Here is a 17038-nt window from a genome sequence, read left to right as displayed (position 1 = left end):
ACGGTAAAGTCACACAGCCATTGGGTGAAGTGAGGATAACAGAATCATACAATACCCTGAATTGGAAGGGACCCACAAGGATTATTGAAGTCCAGCTTCTGGCTCTGCATGTGAACACCCCAAGAGTCACACCATGTGCCCCAGAGTGTTGTCCAAGCACTCCGTGAGCTCTGCCAGACTTGATGCTGTGACCACTTCCTTGGGTATTCAGTTTCAGTGCCCAACCAGCCTCTGGGTGAAGAACCTTTTCAAAAACCTAACACAAACCTCCCCCGACTCAGTGTCAGAGATTACCTTTCTGCAAGAGATACTGCAGGAAACAATATTCACACTAGATTGCTCATGCAATACTCATCAGACTGTCTCTCTCTACTCACAATATTTTATATCTGCTTTTTAAAATTGCATACAATATGTGGAGAAATTGCTATTTGGTAGCATCTAGTAGCACAATCAGGCTAGTTTTCTTTGGGCAAAATTAAATGTCATTGTACCACAAGCTGGAGCATAACTTATCCATGTATTTCTTCAAAACAATAAGCTGTTAGCAGCAATTGCTGCAAAGACTTAATAAGATATTACAGACTTTCCACATTGTTGATTCTAAATATAGTAATTAGACACAATTACAATAAACTTGTAATAAAACTAGAAAGACACAGAGGCATTTAGGAAAATGCTGTAATTCAAGTAGAGAAAAAGCTGAAATAATCAACAAAGTTAAAATGTACAGAGAATATCCAGAGTTGGAAAGGACCCACAAGATTTCAGAGTCACTGAGTCACTGAGCCAGAATACATTTAACAGAAAAATATTAAATTTTTTTTTTAAATTCTGTTGTCATTATCATTTCACTTTATATACTGCAGGGTATTTTCACCTGGAGTCTTCTCTACCAAAGACTGAAGAGGTAGAACTTGCCTGCTTTTCCACTCTGCTTTTTAGTTCTAGTTTAGTAATCTTAATGTTATTTCCTACTTTCCTTTATTTGTGGTCTATTTCACCAGTTAATTTTTTTTCTTTGTGACAGCCCACTATGAATTAGTAGCTAAAGAAACTTCACAGGCTTAATATCATGCTTCAATATCAAGAGTTTGCATCTGTCTGATAAATCCCTTGTACATGTTTTCACTCTTCCAAGACCTATTTATACAGTGTTCAGCTGCCGGTGTGAATTTCTAATTTAGTTTTTCCAATAGCTCTGTGGCCAAGGTGTTTTTTATCCTTAAATTTTTACCATGATTTTAAACAATGATGTCATTAATGCTGTAAAAAGTCATAGAAAGAATTCCAGTTATCTTTGAATTAAGCAAGAGAAGGGAGAATACACAGACTCATTTTCATACTGCTCCTAGCCACAAATTTGTTAAATTATAAACCTCACCCCTCACCATACATTATTTTTTATTGCTAGTGCAAAGAAATGTTTATCTAATATTCTTCTTATCATTACGACTATTCCATATGTAATTTGCATAGGTAATTCCAAAATGAAAAACAGTGCATCTGATGGTAATTACACCTAACATTCTTTTAGTTAAATTATAGTTAAATTACTTTAATTTACATTATAGTTAAAGCATTTTAATTTACTTTATAATAACTTTTAAGACATTTTATGTTGCACATTTACATGTAAACACCTGAAAATATTAACACAGTTATGCCAATAGATAGAATAATATTTCCTGAAGGTCAAGGTGAAACAATAACTTCTTTGAATCAAATGAATTCATTTCAAGCAGTCATAATAATTATTCTTCTTACTGTAAGTAACTTGAATGGTTGACTGATGTATCTGATAAAGTCTGACCTATTTCTGGTTAGGGAACAGCAAAAAAAACCACAGTGGAAATTTCATGATTCACTGCACACTGACATAACCATCTGCAGAAAGATACAATAGCTGAGTTATATTCTGGATGAGCACCTATATCCCACGTGGGACCCTTGCTGAATTATCTTTTTTCAGTGGTTAGGGAGAAATTGTAATCTCCTGGTGATGTTCTTTTGAAATAGATTTGGCATCAAGAGAAACCATAAGTAAAGGTGTGAGGTTGGAGAAAAAAAATATTTTCCTCTCAACCTAAATTTTTCAGGTAAATATGCAAGCAATATTTTTTGGGTTTATGTCTTCATAAATCCAAAGGTTTTCAGACCAGATCTGTAGTGGCCTAGATTAGGTAAATTCCAATGTGAGTGTACTGATTCTATGACTTTTTAAAATTATGTCCCATGTGAATATTTGTTTAACTAATGGTTTTATTTACATTATTATGTATGTTGTAGTCCTGATGATCTGTAGTGGCAAAAGTCTTCATGTCTAGAGTTGGTTTTGGGTTTAGCTTCAAACATAACAGGGCAATGTCAAGTCATAGTGCTAAAAATAGATAATACCAGAGATGCAGATCCAGAATACCTTCCTATAGATTTAACTGTATCTGAGAAAGAGTTTAACCTCATCTGTATCATATGAACCTGTATGCCATTAACTTTAAGTGAGTCAAATAACCTCAGGAAACTCCACTAGTAATGCTAGATTAATTTAATACAGAGAAGACATATAAATATATATATATATTTTAATATCTGACATTACCAGCACTTTAGCTTCCCAGTCAGCTAGATAATAAGGCAAATTTCCCTACTTCCACTTCGAGATCTCCAGGATTTGACTAAGGAGTGGGAAGAATAGCTTCATGCCTAATGCTATACCTTCTGTGGCTGTAACAATACAATAATCTTCCCTTTGCTAAAAATTAAAGGCCTTGTGATTGCAAAAATTTAAACTTTCAGTCAAGTATAATATTAAAACTACCTGTGAACTGGGGTTTGAAGCTGCTTTTGAAAGTTGTAGACAGGTCAAGATATTTGGATTCTGAATCTGTAGAGGTAGAATACAGTTCTAAAGAGATCAGCAAATAACTATTTGGTCTTATTGAGTCTAGGGTTTTCTACTCTTTTTATTGGTTGGTGGTGGAGAGTGAATTCCCCTTTAGTAGGGCTGCAGGTTTCCCTTTGATTTATGGGTATGCAGCCTTAAGGAGCACAGTCTACCAAGCGAGTCACATTAATTTGATAAATCACTTGGATTTGCAGAGTTATTTATTATTGCACAGGAATATTAATTTAAAGCATTAAATATATTGCTACAATAGGCTTCTTGTTTAGCAAATTAAATTAGCAAAAGTTGACTGTATGCAAAATTATGTAACAAGAATTTGAGTGATAAGTATGTTCTCATGGAACAGTTTCTGCAGAATATAACATGGATATGTTAATTGTATGGATTTTATTTTTATAAGTGAAAATTATTTTCTTAATAAAATTAGATGTGAGATATTTCAATCTCACTAAAGTAATGAATATGCAAAAGCATAAAGGAATTTAGGTGGAACAAGATTTGGAATATTGTTTTTTACCATAGCAGAACTGGCAAGTATACAAATGACTGAGATACAAGCATGCATCATTTTCTTCTATCAAATGCAAAACAAAAAACAAATTCTCTTTCAATATGGCAAGGAGAGTGTTTCTGTATAATATAAAAATATTCTTCTGATCTAGGATGATGCTATAGGGAAGCATTAAAAGTCCTAAAGCAAAAGAAATATGCACTTTAAAACTTAATGCTTTTAAAACAAGTCAATGCATTCAAGCCACCCAGATCTACAGTCACTTTTTGCCTATAATCATAGAGATCTTTACTCTGTTCTGTTACCTTGGTCTTCATTAGTGCCACCAAAAACCTTAAAAGACTTTTGGATAGGATTATTACAGAAATTGAACCTTAATTGGAACTTAATCTCTATAATTATGCATAATTACCCATGTTTATTACTCCTACGATGAGCACACATTTTTCTTTAGCTGTAAGGCAAAATGAATTAAAGGTTCTAGAAGCACTGGGTAATATGATTTGTATGCACTTCACTGACTTTATTAGCCTGTATGGTTTTAAAATTCAATTAAAAATGTATTTTCACTCTTTGGCCTTTCACTTTGGTAAGGCACATGAATTGAAAAAAGTACAAGTCTTGATGGCAAGTGACAGCGGTTCATTTCTTTTATTTCTTGATACATGGGCCAAAAATGATGTATTACTGTCCTTTGTATGACTTCTTTCCACTCGGAAATCCACAGATGAACCAGTGTACAAACACAAGGGAAAAGAAGGGCACATTTAATCCAGTTGTATTATTTTTCAAAGATAAGTATGATTAAATCAGACTCTCTTAGCCTCAGACTTTCCTTGAGTCTATTTAAACTACAAGTCATGTTGGTTGTCACCCCAGGGAGCAGATTTGTGATAACACGGCACAGTCATTTGTAAAACTACTCTTCATAAGTAATGCAGCTTGCTTGGAAGAGTTTCACCATTTGTAAAGAAGCAGCCACATGCCGTGGGTTCTGTTTGTGCATATTAATTTTTCCTGAGCTCAATCTTTTAAAATTTGATAGCTGTGCCAGCAATATTTATAGTCAGTGGCCACCACCATCATCAATTTTGTGAAATCAGTTATGAGGTTATATCCATTTATTTTTATAGTCACAACAATCATTGCACCTACCTTGGTGTTACTTACAGATATCACACCCCCTGGTGTTCCAGGGGTAAGGAATCCTATGGCTGTGAAAAGTTCTTAAAATACACTGTTATTCTGATTTGGTGGTGATCATTGTCTATAAGGAAAAACTAACTTGATCCCAAACTTTTTGACTCAATTCAGTTTTTCTTGTTTAACAAGAAAATACTATGACATTCTTTAAAATTAAATGAATGATAGCACTAATGAAGGATACAGAGTCAATGTTGTTTTCTTTTACATGTTCTTACCAAACCAGACTAGCATTACCAAAATCAGATTACCATGAGAAATCCAGGCCTGATTTAGTGTATGCTATGTATTATGTTGAAAGACGACAGTAATGAAGCTGTATATATGTTGTTTAATTTTTTGTCTATTTTCATTTTTTTATATTGTGGGAATCATCCCCTGAATTTCCAGTATTGTATATTATCATTTGAAAAGGAAAAATACAGATATGCAGCAAATTCAGGTAAAGAAGTTTGATATTGGTATTAATTATATCGTTAGATGCTAAGATGTCACTAACCAGATTCCAGAGGGTAATTATATATATTTATGTATAGATACATATATATGTGTGTGTATGCATTTGCATGCATCTCTGTGTGTGCACACTTTTGATTTTGTTATCTACTTGAATTTCTCTAATCTGGAAGCAATGAAAAAATAATGTATACATGATCAAAATTGTCAATTGTCTCCAAACTGGAGAATCACACTTCATCACACAATATACTAAAACTGTTAATTTATAGCTGAAGAAAAATAATCCCTGGTTAATATTTCATCAATTACTAGATCATCTAAATAAATATACTTTGAATAATATTGATGCCTATTTCTTCTCTTTCAATTCCTTTTTATGATAAGGACATTTTTTTCATGAAAGAAAAGAATTCCTTGAAAAGGAATTCCTTTTCAAGCTCCTAAATTAAAGGAAGGAATCATTTGAATTCAGGTATCTAAACATATCTGTGTGTCTTAAATTTAACACATATTAGGCACCTTCAGGTTTTTGGCTCCCTAATACATAAAAGACACAGCCATCTCCAATACGAATGGCTTTCCAGTATTCCCAGTATCCCTACATTAGATCCAAGTATAATGGCCATGCTTCTCTTACACTGGTACACCTGTATGCATTGCTATTCACCTGGGAGGTATCAGGCATGGTTTTTGTTGTAACCTTTTGTTACTATGATTCCATTCTTCTACTTAGTCCCAAGCTTAGTTTTGTATTTTACATTATACAATAATTAAACACAAATGGGTACAATATTAGAAAAAAAGAATGGAACAGTGGATGTTCTTTTTTTTTTTGCCTTGAACACCCTGATCAGTGTTCCTTACTTTGTCTCTGGTTCAGCGACAGCTGAGTCCCATCTTGAGGGTATTTGTCAAGGGGATGCTTAGTTCCTACATCCTTGCTGTACTCTGGAAGAAGGAGAGAAATGATTTGCAAAGACTCACAGAAGATCTAGGCATACCTAAATCACTTTATATCTGTTTAGTTCTGATGCCAAAGAAGATTTTGAGAATTATGCCCCAACAGATTCAGGCATCTTCTAAAAGTTTCAAAGTTTTGAATTATAATTTTGTAAACCTCAGCTTCGCTTAAGTCCTTTTCTTGGGACCTTTTCATTACATTAGATATAGCATTAGATCTGTAACTAGGACTTAGAAAATTATTTGACAGTCCATCATTTAATAAATAATTTTGTCATTTTCAGTGTGTGAAAGCATCATTAATATTTTTTTATTAACAAAATGAGCTACTATAAATTATTCAACAAGGACATTGCATATAAATAACCATCTTGGCAAAAGAATCACTTATTCAGTTAATTATCAACACGCAATTGAGGCCATTAGTAAAATTTGTAGCATACATGGTTATATGAATCAGGTCAATTCATTCATAGGAAGGGTATGGTACTGGTTGCAAGAAGGTCTAAAGAGACTGTTCTGAAACTTATTTGGAAAAATACTGAAAAATAAAAAAACAAATTAAAACAAAAGACCCAGAAAAACAAACAAGTACAAAACCTCTAACAATTCCTCTAAGAATTTTTTAAAACACTAGCTTCACTTCTGTTAGCTCACTTAACAGATACTAACTGCACTAACAGAAACAGTATAAAGAAAGGAAATATGATCAAGATAAACAACAAAAGAAAAGTTTAGGCAAAACTAAATATCTCCAGCACCATATATATATATTTCTAAACCCTATAAGAGGGCACTCCTCAACTGAAAGTTTGTTTTGTTTTACATTTACAACATACATTAACCTTTTATTCAAGTTTTCAGTATGTAGGTAGGGGTAAAAAAATCTGATACTTACACTAGAATATAGCAGAATACTGGTAATAATGATAATATACAGCTTTGACTATATGCACATAATGATGACTTTTCCTCTTAGGAACAAAAAATCTTCAAATAACAAAGACATAGAGAAGTAATGAATATATTGAAAATTCCTCCAATACAATAGAATGACAAACAATCAAATTGATACAGCATTTAAGCCCAAATCCAAGTGAATTAGGGAATCCAAGTGAGATTTAAATAGATTTTCAATTAAATTATTTTTATTACATTTTTTATTAACCACTCCTCATTATCCCTTACTCAGATTTATGAGGTTTGAAACTTACTCAAACTTCCAGTAGTTGTCAATTCTATCAACTATGATTTCAAGTGATTTCATAAAATCTTTCTTAAACATTTTTAGTGGGATACATTTGACAGATATTTCCTCCCCATGGTTCTTTTTCTGTTTTACAATGATGGATTTATTTTAAAAAGTAATTATCTCTTAAATAGCAGTATAAAATATTGGACAGCTACATAAATGAGAAACCTTATTTCATTATTTGTATATGTCTTAGGGAAATTAGCCTCAGAATTAGAATAAATCTAACAGTAATCTACATTATCCATTCAAGATTGCCAAAAAATCTTTTAGATAAACTATTCTATTTTAGATAAACGGTTCATATTTTAAAAATGTTTTATGTAAAAGGAATGGTGGAATATCCTTCAGTAGTACCTTTTGAGTAAAAATGTAATAAATCATTTTTATAATGTACCTTAGTAATTAGCTTACAGTTTTTCTTAAAGCTACATGAGACCTAATATAAACAAGAAGTTGTCATATCTCAGCACATTACAAAATTATTTTTAATTGCTGATGTTAGTGAAACAAACAAATCAGACAGGTTTCACAATATCCAACTTTCTACTCATCATTATTTTCTCTCAGTAGCTTTAAACAAGTTAACATACTGAAATTACTGAAGTTATATAAATTTACACGCAAGTCCATTTTAGCTGTCTGACAGCAGTTCACAGGTGTAAGGAAAGATAAATAGTTCATCTAATTGCTGATAATTAATGCAAATGTTTTCACAATGCTGATTGGTTAGGTATATGTCATTATAATCAAAAGACATGAATGAAAAGTTTTTATTACTTCATTAATGTTGTTAAACTCAAGAAGTATAAATATTACATTGCTATCATGGGGTGCATATTAGGACTGGCAAAAACACATTTCTGTATGCTAACACTAAAATTTTAGAGCATATTAGAAAAAGCAATAAAACCTATGTCTGTCTTTTCATGCCTTAAGTATTATAATGTGGATATAAATAGTGAAATGAAACATATTTTCATCTCTTTAATTTTCATTTTACATGTATCTGATGCAATTAATGTACTAAATAGACTAAAAGTTTTCAAGATTTTCATTTAGGAAAATAATTAGATGGTGAAAGATTGCAAGACACTCTCAATGTACTCATGCTTAGAAAGCAGACAGACTTTGTAAGTTTGTGCTATTGTTGACTTCTTCTTCCTTAGTTTTCCTTAGATACCAGTTCTACATTAGTAAAAGATGGTAAAAATTTTCTGAAACATTCTAACTTAGTTAATTTCTAGTCTTCAGAAAGTTGTTTTTATTTGTGTATTTTACTGAAACAGCTTGCAGGATATCTATGATTGAGTGGCAATAAATGATTATTCTAGGTATTATTAGTAGCTGCATATGCTGTTAGCTGTCATATGCCACAAAAGGACAAATTGATCCAGTGCCAGTCAGAAAGGGACCTAGGGACTGACAGCAGGCTGAACATGAGCCAGCAGTGTGCCCAGGTGGCCAAGAGGGCCAGTGGCATCCTGGCCTATATCACCAATAGTGTCACCAGCAGAACCAGGACAGTGATTGTCCCTCTGTACTTGGCACTTGTGAGGCTGCACCTCAAATCCTGTGTCCAGTTCTGGGCCCTCCAGTTTGGGAAGGACATTAAAGTGCTGGAGCATGTCCAGAGAAGGAAAACAAGACTGGAACACAAATTGTCTGAGGAGCATCTGAAGAAATTGGGGGTGTTTAATCTGGAGAGAAGGAGTCTCAGGGGGGGATGTTATCACTCCACAACCACCTCAAAGGAGGCTGTAGCCTTGTGGGGATTGGTGTCTTCTTACAGATAACCAGTGACAGGACAAGAGGACATAAGCTGCACCAGGGAGGTTTAGGTTGGACATTAGGAAGAGTTTCTTCACAGAAAAGGTGATTGGACATTGGAACGGGCTGCCCAGGGAGGTGGTGGAGTCACCGTCCCTGGAGGGTTCAAGAACAGTCAGGATGTGGCACTTAGTGCTGGGGTGTTAGATCATGGCTTGATGATCTTAAAGGTCTCTGTCAACTTAGTTCATTCCTGGTATCCATTAAAGCATTGTTGTACTGTATACTGCACAATAAGGGAAACTATTCTCCTTGCTTAGTCCTAACTTCAAGGATTGCTGCAAATAGAACAAAAATTCTCATGAGGAAAATTAGAAGACAATTTTTGTCAGAGGGGATTCCTGAGTAAAGGTTATCTTTCAAGTTATCAGGTTTTCAAATGAATCTACCCACATATATTTTTAAGTTTACTTAAACCACTCAATTCCTTTCTTTCCAAAGATCAGATCACAACAAAAGCTATGCTACTTTTAATGGAAATAGGAACTCTGAAATTCATCCTAAAATCTATCTTCATTTTGCCACTGAGTTGTGTGCTTTCCACTGCTAAAATTTCAAGTCCAGAAAACATTCATGCTCATATTTCAATCATCTCAGCTAATTTTAGACATCTGCAATATAAATCTTAGTAGCAAGATTACAACAACATATATTAGGCTGGTGGCATTTAAGGTGAGTTACCAAAAACATAGGTGCTAAGTATTCATCTGCTTTACACTGAAAACAGTTGAATATTCAAATTCACTTCAGTTTCCCCTAAAAGAATGACTCAGAAAACAGCACAGAAATTTACGGAGAAATAAGGATACAAAAATTATACTTCAGCAGTGTTGTGACTTCATTGTTAGTTTGGCACAGTTTTGGACTACTACAAGTAAGAATATCAAACATTTTATCAAATATTGTAAAAACCCCTCAGATATTCCCAAAGGTCATCTATTTAGAAAGTAATTCAGTTGAAGAGGAATAATGATGTTCATTGTAATAATGTCTACACAATAAAAAGACATAACAGCTTCTGTCTCTCAATAATATTTTTACAGTCTTTCTCAGGAGAGGTAGAAAATTACTAGTAATTATATACATATAAACATTTCCTCTGGATGCTATTAAAAGTCTACAGAGAAGTGGTATTAAGAGCTGTGTCTAAACAAGAAAATAGAAGTATTTCATAGGATAATAGGATAATAGTTAGGGTTGGGAGAGATCTAGCCCAACCTGCTGCTGAAAGTACATTCACCTCTGAGGTCCAACTGACTAGTCCAGGTAGGTCTAGAAAATTTCCAAAACTGGAGACTGCACAATCTCTGAGAGCTCTGTGATCCATTTTCTGACTCTCCTTTTAGGAAAAATAATTTTTTTTTATACCTAGTCTGTCTCTTGTTTGAACTTGTGCCTATTGCACAGGGGGCTGACAATTGATAGCTAAACAGCAACAACAGCCAAGCCCATTCCAATAAAACCTGATGGTTATCTTGGCCCCTTCAAGCCCTATGCTGGATGCCAAAGAGGACTGCTATGGTTTAGTGCCAGAGAGCAACTGAGCACCACATAACCACTTTTTCAACTTTCTCAACATTCTCAACATACGGGAGAGAACCAGAAGAGTAAAACTGAGAAAATGTGTGTGTTGAGATAAAGACAGTTTAATAGATAAAACGAAGGCCATGCACAAAAGGACAAAAAAACTCACTCACCAATTAGTGATATTAGGATAGTGACTCACTCATCAGCTGTCATGAGCAGGCAGGTGTTCAGCCATTCCCAGAAAAGCAGAGATTCATCATGTGGAATGGTGTCTTGGGAAGAAAAAATGCCAACACTCCCCTCCCATTTCTTTCTTCTTCTCCCCTCAGCTTTATATGATGCCATATGGTCTTAAATATCACTTTGATCACTTGGGCTGTGTCTGTCTGTCCTGGCTGTGTCCCCTCTCAACTTCTTGTGTACCCTCAGCTTCGTGGTGACGTGGGGTGAGGGGCAGGAAAGGACTTGTCTTTGTGTAAGAACTGCTCAGCAGTAACAAAAAAATTCCTCTGTCAGCCAATACTGTTTCCAACACAAATCCAAAAAATAGCCACATAACAGCTACTATGAAGGAAATTAACTCTATCCCAACCAAAATCAGCACACATATCCAACTGCTCTGTCCTATGTAACTCATGCTCACTATTTCCTCTCATTTTAATTCATCATGAGTGTACTGGGTCTGGTTGGGATGTAGTTAACATCCTTCAGAGCAACATGTATGGTGTTGTGCTTTGGCTGCTGCTGAACAGGCTTTCTCTTCATACCACTCTATTACCCCACCCCAATGCAGCGTGGGGGTGAGCAGGAAGTTAGGAGGAGATGTGGCTGGGGGGCTGACTCCAATTGGCCAAAAGGATATTTCGTAGCATACACTGACTGGGATACTTTTGACCTTTCTGTCACGGTATCTGTACATAAGACAGATTGGTCTTATATACCAGTCAGTTAAAACCCAGCCAGAAATCATAGGAAAGTCTGGGGAAATTTACTGCTTAAATGATGACATAATTCCACACAAATGTAAAATATCTGCAGTAATTTGATATGGTACTTTTCCTCTCTTACCCCATATATCGTATATTCTGCATTGTAGAGAGGTTTGACGTTATATCAAGCTGTAAATATTAGTGAATAAATTAATTCCTATAAATGCACTATATAAATACAAGTGTTTATTAACACCATATGAATGCTGACACTAACTTAATTAAAATGATAGTCACATATATTATAAAGTTCTACTTTTTTTCTTTCCTTTTTGCTCAGACAGAAGAGATTTATGGAAACAAATGTTAAATCTGATAGCATATATGTTAAGTTAATGCTCCCCATGTTTCATTTTTTCATAATCATATTTAAAACTCATTTTTGTAAGTCTAGAGGATTAAATTCAAGACGTATTTTCTGAATTTAAGATAATTTCCGTATAAAATCTATTTAAGATGAAGCAAAAATGAATACTGTGAATAATTTTATGCAGATGAAAATTATGCTCCTCTTGAATTGTTAATATCCAAAAATAGAGGTTTTAAAGGAAAGCCTGAAGAAACAGACTATGCATTTTATTAATATGGGAAATGTGTGTAAAATTTTTTTGCAAAACATGAATTTAAGACAATCAATAGATCTTTCCCACTGCATAGGGCTTCAGATGAGAAAGCTCATCAGAATCACATTACCTGAATGTGAAGGCAATCTGGTCTATCCAGTAAAACCACCATGTGATGCTGTGCTTTTTTTACCAGAGGAATATTGCCTACGCTTTTTTTTTCAATTTTTATATTACTTCTACATTGTTTTTCACTAGGTTTTCAGTAGACATGAGATCATAAGTTCATGGCTTACATATATGCATATTGTGGTGAGAGTTTAAAACAATGCTACTCTTAATACATTGAAATTATTTCAGCCATATCAACTTTCTTCAAGGCTTTATATAAAATCTTTATATTATACAATACAATACACTGCAGTATTATAAGGAAAAAGAGGGATATCGAGTGGATTTAAATTATTTTGTAAATGGCACCTGAAAAACATATCAAGAAATCCTAAAACATTTCAAACTTGTATGTGCTGAGGGTTAAGAAGTTTTAAAGAGTCCCTTGACTTACTCAGCAAAGTAGGTTTTCAGTTAAGCTCCTAGGTTTAATTCAGTTGCCTACACTTAGATTGATCTTTAGCACTGTTTGAAATATTATACTGTTGCTCTGTTGCCTGAACTTAGAAACCTAGTGATGTTTTAAAAGCACTACACTAACCCACCTAGCTCCATCTGGTTCCTTAAAAAGTTCATGGCTCCCATAGGTCCTCTTCCAGCCTCATGGAGCAGGGATTGCATATTTTAAGACTTCTCAGGAATCTCTGGTTCAGGATCTGACTCATGACTTCTTCACTATATAGTCTTTGCCTCTTGGTGTCTGAGACATCCTGATAGAAAAGACAGTTATGGCTCAGCACTTCTGAAAGACCAGTCCCTATAAAAACTATTTTGGGAGAATGAAGGTAGTATCCTAGGGCACCTGAGTGGACATGTTGAATCCCTCTCAATTTGTTAAAAATGGCTTCTCTGAACATTGAATGAACAGAATTTTATCTTATTTCTTTATGAGAAAGAAAGTCTTATAATTTCTTTTTAAGGAATTTCTCAGGAAACAGGAGGATTCAGGTAGTGTGTAAAACTAATAAACTGAGAGAGTTAGCCATTAGATTTGATTACATAAACATTCATTTTCCTTATTGTTTTGAGTTTAAGACCAAATAATGTTAGTAAGAGAGCTCATGTATTAGTAAATTATGTAGGGGAACATAATCATATACTAACATTCAATTTTAATAATCAATGGGGGGAAAAAGTAGGGTAATGAATGATAGATTTCAGATGTAAGTTAGAATAGATTTCAGAAGTAAGATATACTTCTTTTTTTATCATTTTTCTCAGTTTACCACAGGTAAACCATCATTACAGATGCATAATGATGTGTGGGACACACAGAAATATCTGATTCAATAAGAGTCTTTAAATATTTTTTTTCTTGTGTGGATAGATATGTATACTGTCAGAATAAATTACAGAATAATGAGGTAATACTTCTGATAAAATTATGTGAATCCAGTTTGCTGAAGGTAACACATTTCCTTTCTAATTCACTGTGGCTTCCAGCATTTCTCTGACAGAAAGTCGCTACCCTTAAAATGCGAGAGGTTTTTCTGTGTCAAGAAATGGTGTAAAAGTAGTTCCCATAGGGAAGTGCATAAATTAGTCTAGATCCATGCTACTAAGTTACTCTGTCCAAGAAAAGATCCACAGTCTTCAGGCTGAAAGGTACAGAGTGCCTGGAATTCATCTTAAAGTAGATTGACTATACTGGTAATACATAGCACTTACAGCTGGGACTCCCAAGCCCTAAAACGCTTATTACAAAACAGTCCAAGTGGACTTAGTTTGTGTCTATGAGAGTTGTGGAACTCAGTTATGATTTGTCTGAAAACCTCAATAACAGCTGGTTTAAGTTATGCCTTTGTCTCCCAATACATTACCCATGACTTTGGGAGGAACTGGAGGACAATTTTAAAGATATTCATTAGGTAGAGAAACCAAAGTCAAAGGTATTTTCACTAATGTGTCCTTCCAAAAGTGAAGCTTGCAGCCTTGTTGGGCCAACTAGTTGAGATCAAACACAACAAAAGTGCCAACTCATGTTTACACAACACAGTGCTTGTCTCACCCACTGTATCACACTGCAGAAACATTACACTGTTTGCCAGAGGTAGTGCTCTGCTTTAAGAATTAACTATAGAATCACAGAAAATCCCGGAACACACAAGGATCATCAAATCCAACTCCTGTCCCTTCATAACATGAATAAAAAATCATACAATTCCAAACACTTGAACTCTATCAGGTTTGGTGCTGTGACCACTTCCCTGAGAAGCCTTTTCCAGTGCACAGCAACTCTCTGGATAAAGTGTGGTATTTGCTGGGTCCCCAGGATGAAGGAGGAATTGATGAATCTGACTCCATGTTCTTAGAAGGCTAATTAATTATTATATTATATTATATTATATTATATTATATTATATTATATTATATTATATTATATTATATTATATTATATTATTATGCTATACTAAAGAATAGAGAAAGGATCTTACAGAAAGCTTAACAAGGTACTCAAAACGTGTGACTGCTTCCAGAGTCCCATCACAGCTGGACGGTGATTGGTCATTATGTTAAAACAATTCACATGTTGGATAAACAATCTCCAACCACATTCCAAAGCAGCAAAACACAGGAGAAGAAAATGAGATAATTTTTCTCTGAGACTTCTCAGCTTCCCAGGAGAAGAAATCCTGGTGAAGGGATTTTTCAGAAAATATGACAGTGACAATGAAGAATCTTTTACTAATATCCAACCTAAACCTCTCTTGACTCAGCTTCATGCCATTGCTTCAATTCCTGTCACTGGGCACAACAGAAAAGAGGTCATTTCCTCCTCTTCCTCCCATGAGGAAGCTGTAGACAGCTGAGGTCCCCCCTCAGTCTTTTCTTCAGGCTGAGCAGACCAAGTGAACTCAGCCTCAAGAGGTCAGACCTAAGAAATTTTGGAGCTTTCTGTACATGCATTTGAAATACAATTAAACACTGAATCTTTGCTGAATTTTCTCTGAAGTTCCAGTCACAAAACCCCAGGAAATCTGCTGTAGCACAGAGGGGCATTTTTCTGTAAGAACATAATAGCAGGTCTTTGAAGAGCAGGGAACAGAACATCTAACTTATTCCAGTATTTTGAGATCCTAAATCAAAGGGAAAAACTGTATGGGAGGAAGATTAAATTGGAAGAAGTAGAGATCAGTATCCACAATACCAAACAAATTATTAAGGCTTCCTTATATAAAGCAACTTCATAAAGAAAACAACTACTACAAATAGAGATTAACTAGAAGATCTTAATAAGATCATCATTATTACTTGGCTAAGCATTTAATTAGAACAACTAGAGCTACAAAAAGCAATCAGAAAATCAATTAGGATTAGGAGAAAATGCAAACCTATAAAAATTTTGAAAAAATTGTCATGAAATCCATGAAAGGAACAGTTCAAACAAAACTCTGTATTTAATTTAGACAACAGTAAACTCAGAATTTTGTGCAGGATGCTGAGAACCAGGCTTGTATTCCCCCACTGATTTTTACAGTCACATTATTTCACATCGTGTGTGGATGTGGCCTTAAATATATTTAAAGAGGAATGTATTTGCAAATATTAAGTTTAAATTTTTATCTTAGGTACAAATTAGAACATTTAGAACTGGTAAGAAATCACTGGTCTAATCCCTGTAGTACTGATCAAAATTTTTTACCTAGAAGAAAAATAAATACTTATCTTTAAGTTAACTGCATATCTTAGGCTCCTTTTGAAAGATTTTTAAATTCCACAAGTAACATTTAGAGGTAAATTATTTTTTCATTAAATAGCTTCTCCAGATAGGTTCTTAGTTAAGATCTGGTTGTTTTATGGTTCCATAGTTGGTTACCTAAAATTAAATGCTCTGAATCAATTACCCAAAGAGTATTACAGTGTTCTTTGTTGCATAGTTTGCAGTTACAGTGCATTGAGTATGATACAGTTCACCTTTCCTAAATAACAGAGTCTTAATTTTCAGTGCATTTACTTAGCTGACCAACTAGAATCTGAGTTTGTTGACTTGCAAGATGCTTCATCAAATCCTTAGTGTAGCCAGGCTGAGGGTGTTGGATTTTATTTTTTTTTAATTGTTAATTTTTTTTCTTTGTATTACATATTTTCATTTCATTTACTAGATGAACAAATTGTGAACATGTAATTTAACAGGTACAAGTTTTGTCATTATGTTTTTAATGCTAGCAGTGTATGTAAAAGCAGTTCTAGAAGTGGATTAAATAGTAATAAAATGATTTGAAGTACTACCCTAAATAATTGCTGCACATTATTATCCTCACCATTCTGTATTTTCAAGCTATGAAAAGGCTCATTGCTGTACCTAATTTCATAGAAGAACAATCTGTTTTCAGATTTATTTGCGACACCAAAACTTTAGCAAAGAAATAAAAGAATTTGAAAATGAACAAAAAATCATCTTGATCTTTGGAGTTTATAAAACACAGGATACTTACTTGGAATATCTTCAGGGTCCCTTAAGGTATTGGCCTTTTTCTGACCTTATGGAGGTGAAACACAGACATGAGTCAAGATCCTTTCTTTCCTCTTTCCCCTCAAGTCTTTAACTGAGCACTACAAAACCTGGAGATTATGAACCCAACATGATATACTGACTCCAGCTAATCTCCCTATCTGGAGAGACCAGTCATATCTTGCGGTTTCTTAAAAGTGTGTGTGTTCACTTCC

This window comes from Agelaius phoeniceus, chromosome 2, assembly GCF_051311805.1.
Source record: "Agelaius phoeniceus isolate bAgePho1 chromosome 2, bAgePho1.hap1, whole genome shotgun sequence".
NCBI lineage: Eukaryota > Metazoa > Chordata > Aves > Passeriformes > Icteridae > Agelaius > Agelaius phoeniceus.
The sequence above is the reverse complement of the archived record's forward strand: the minus strand, read 5'-3'. Positions refer to the sequence as shown.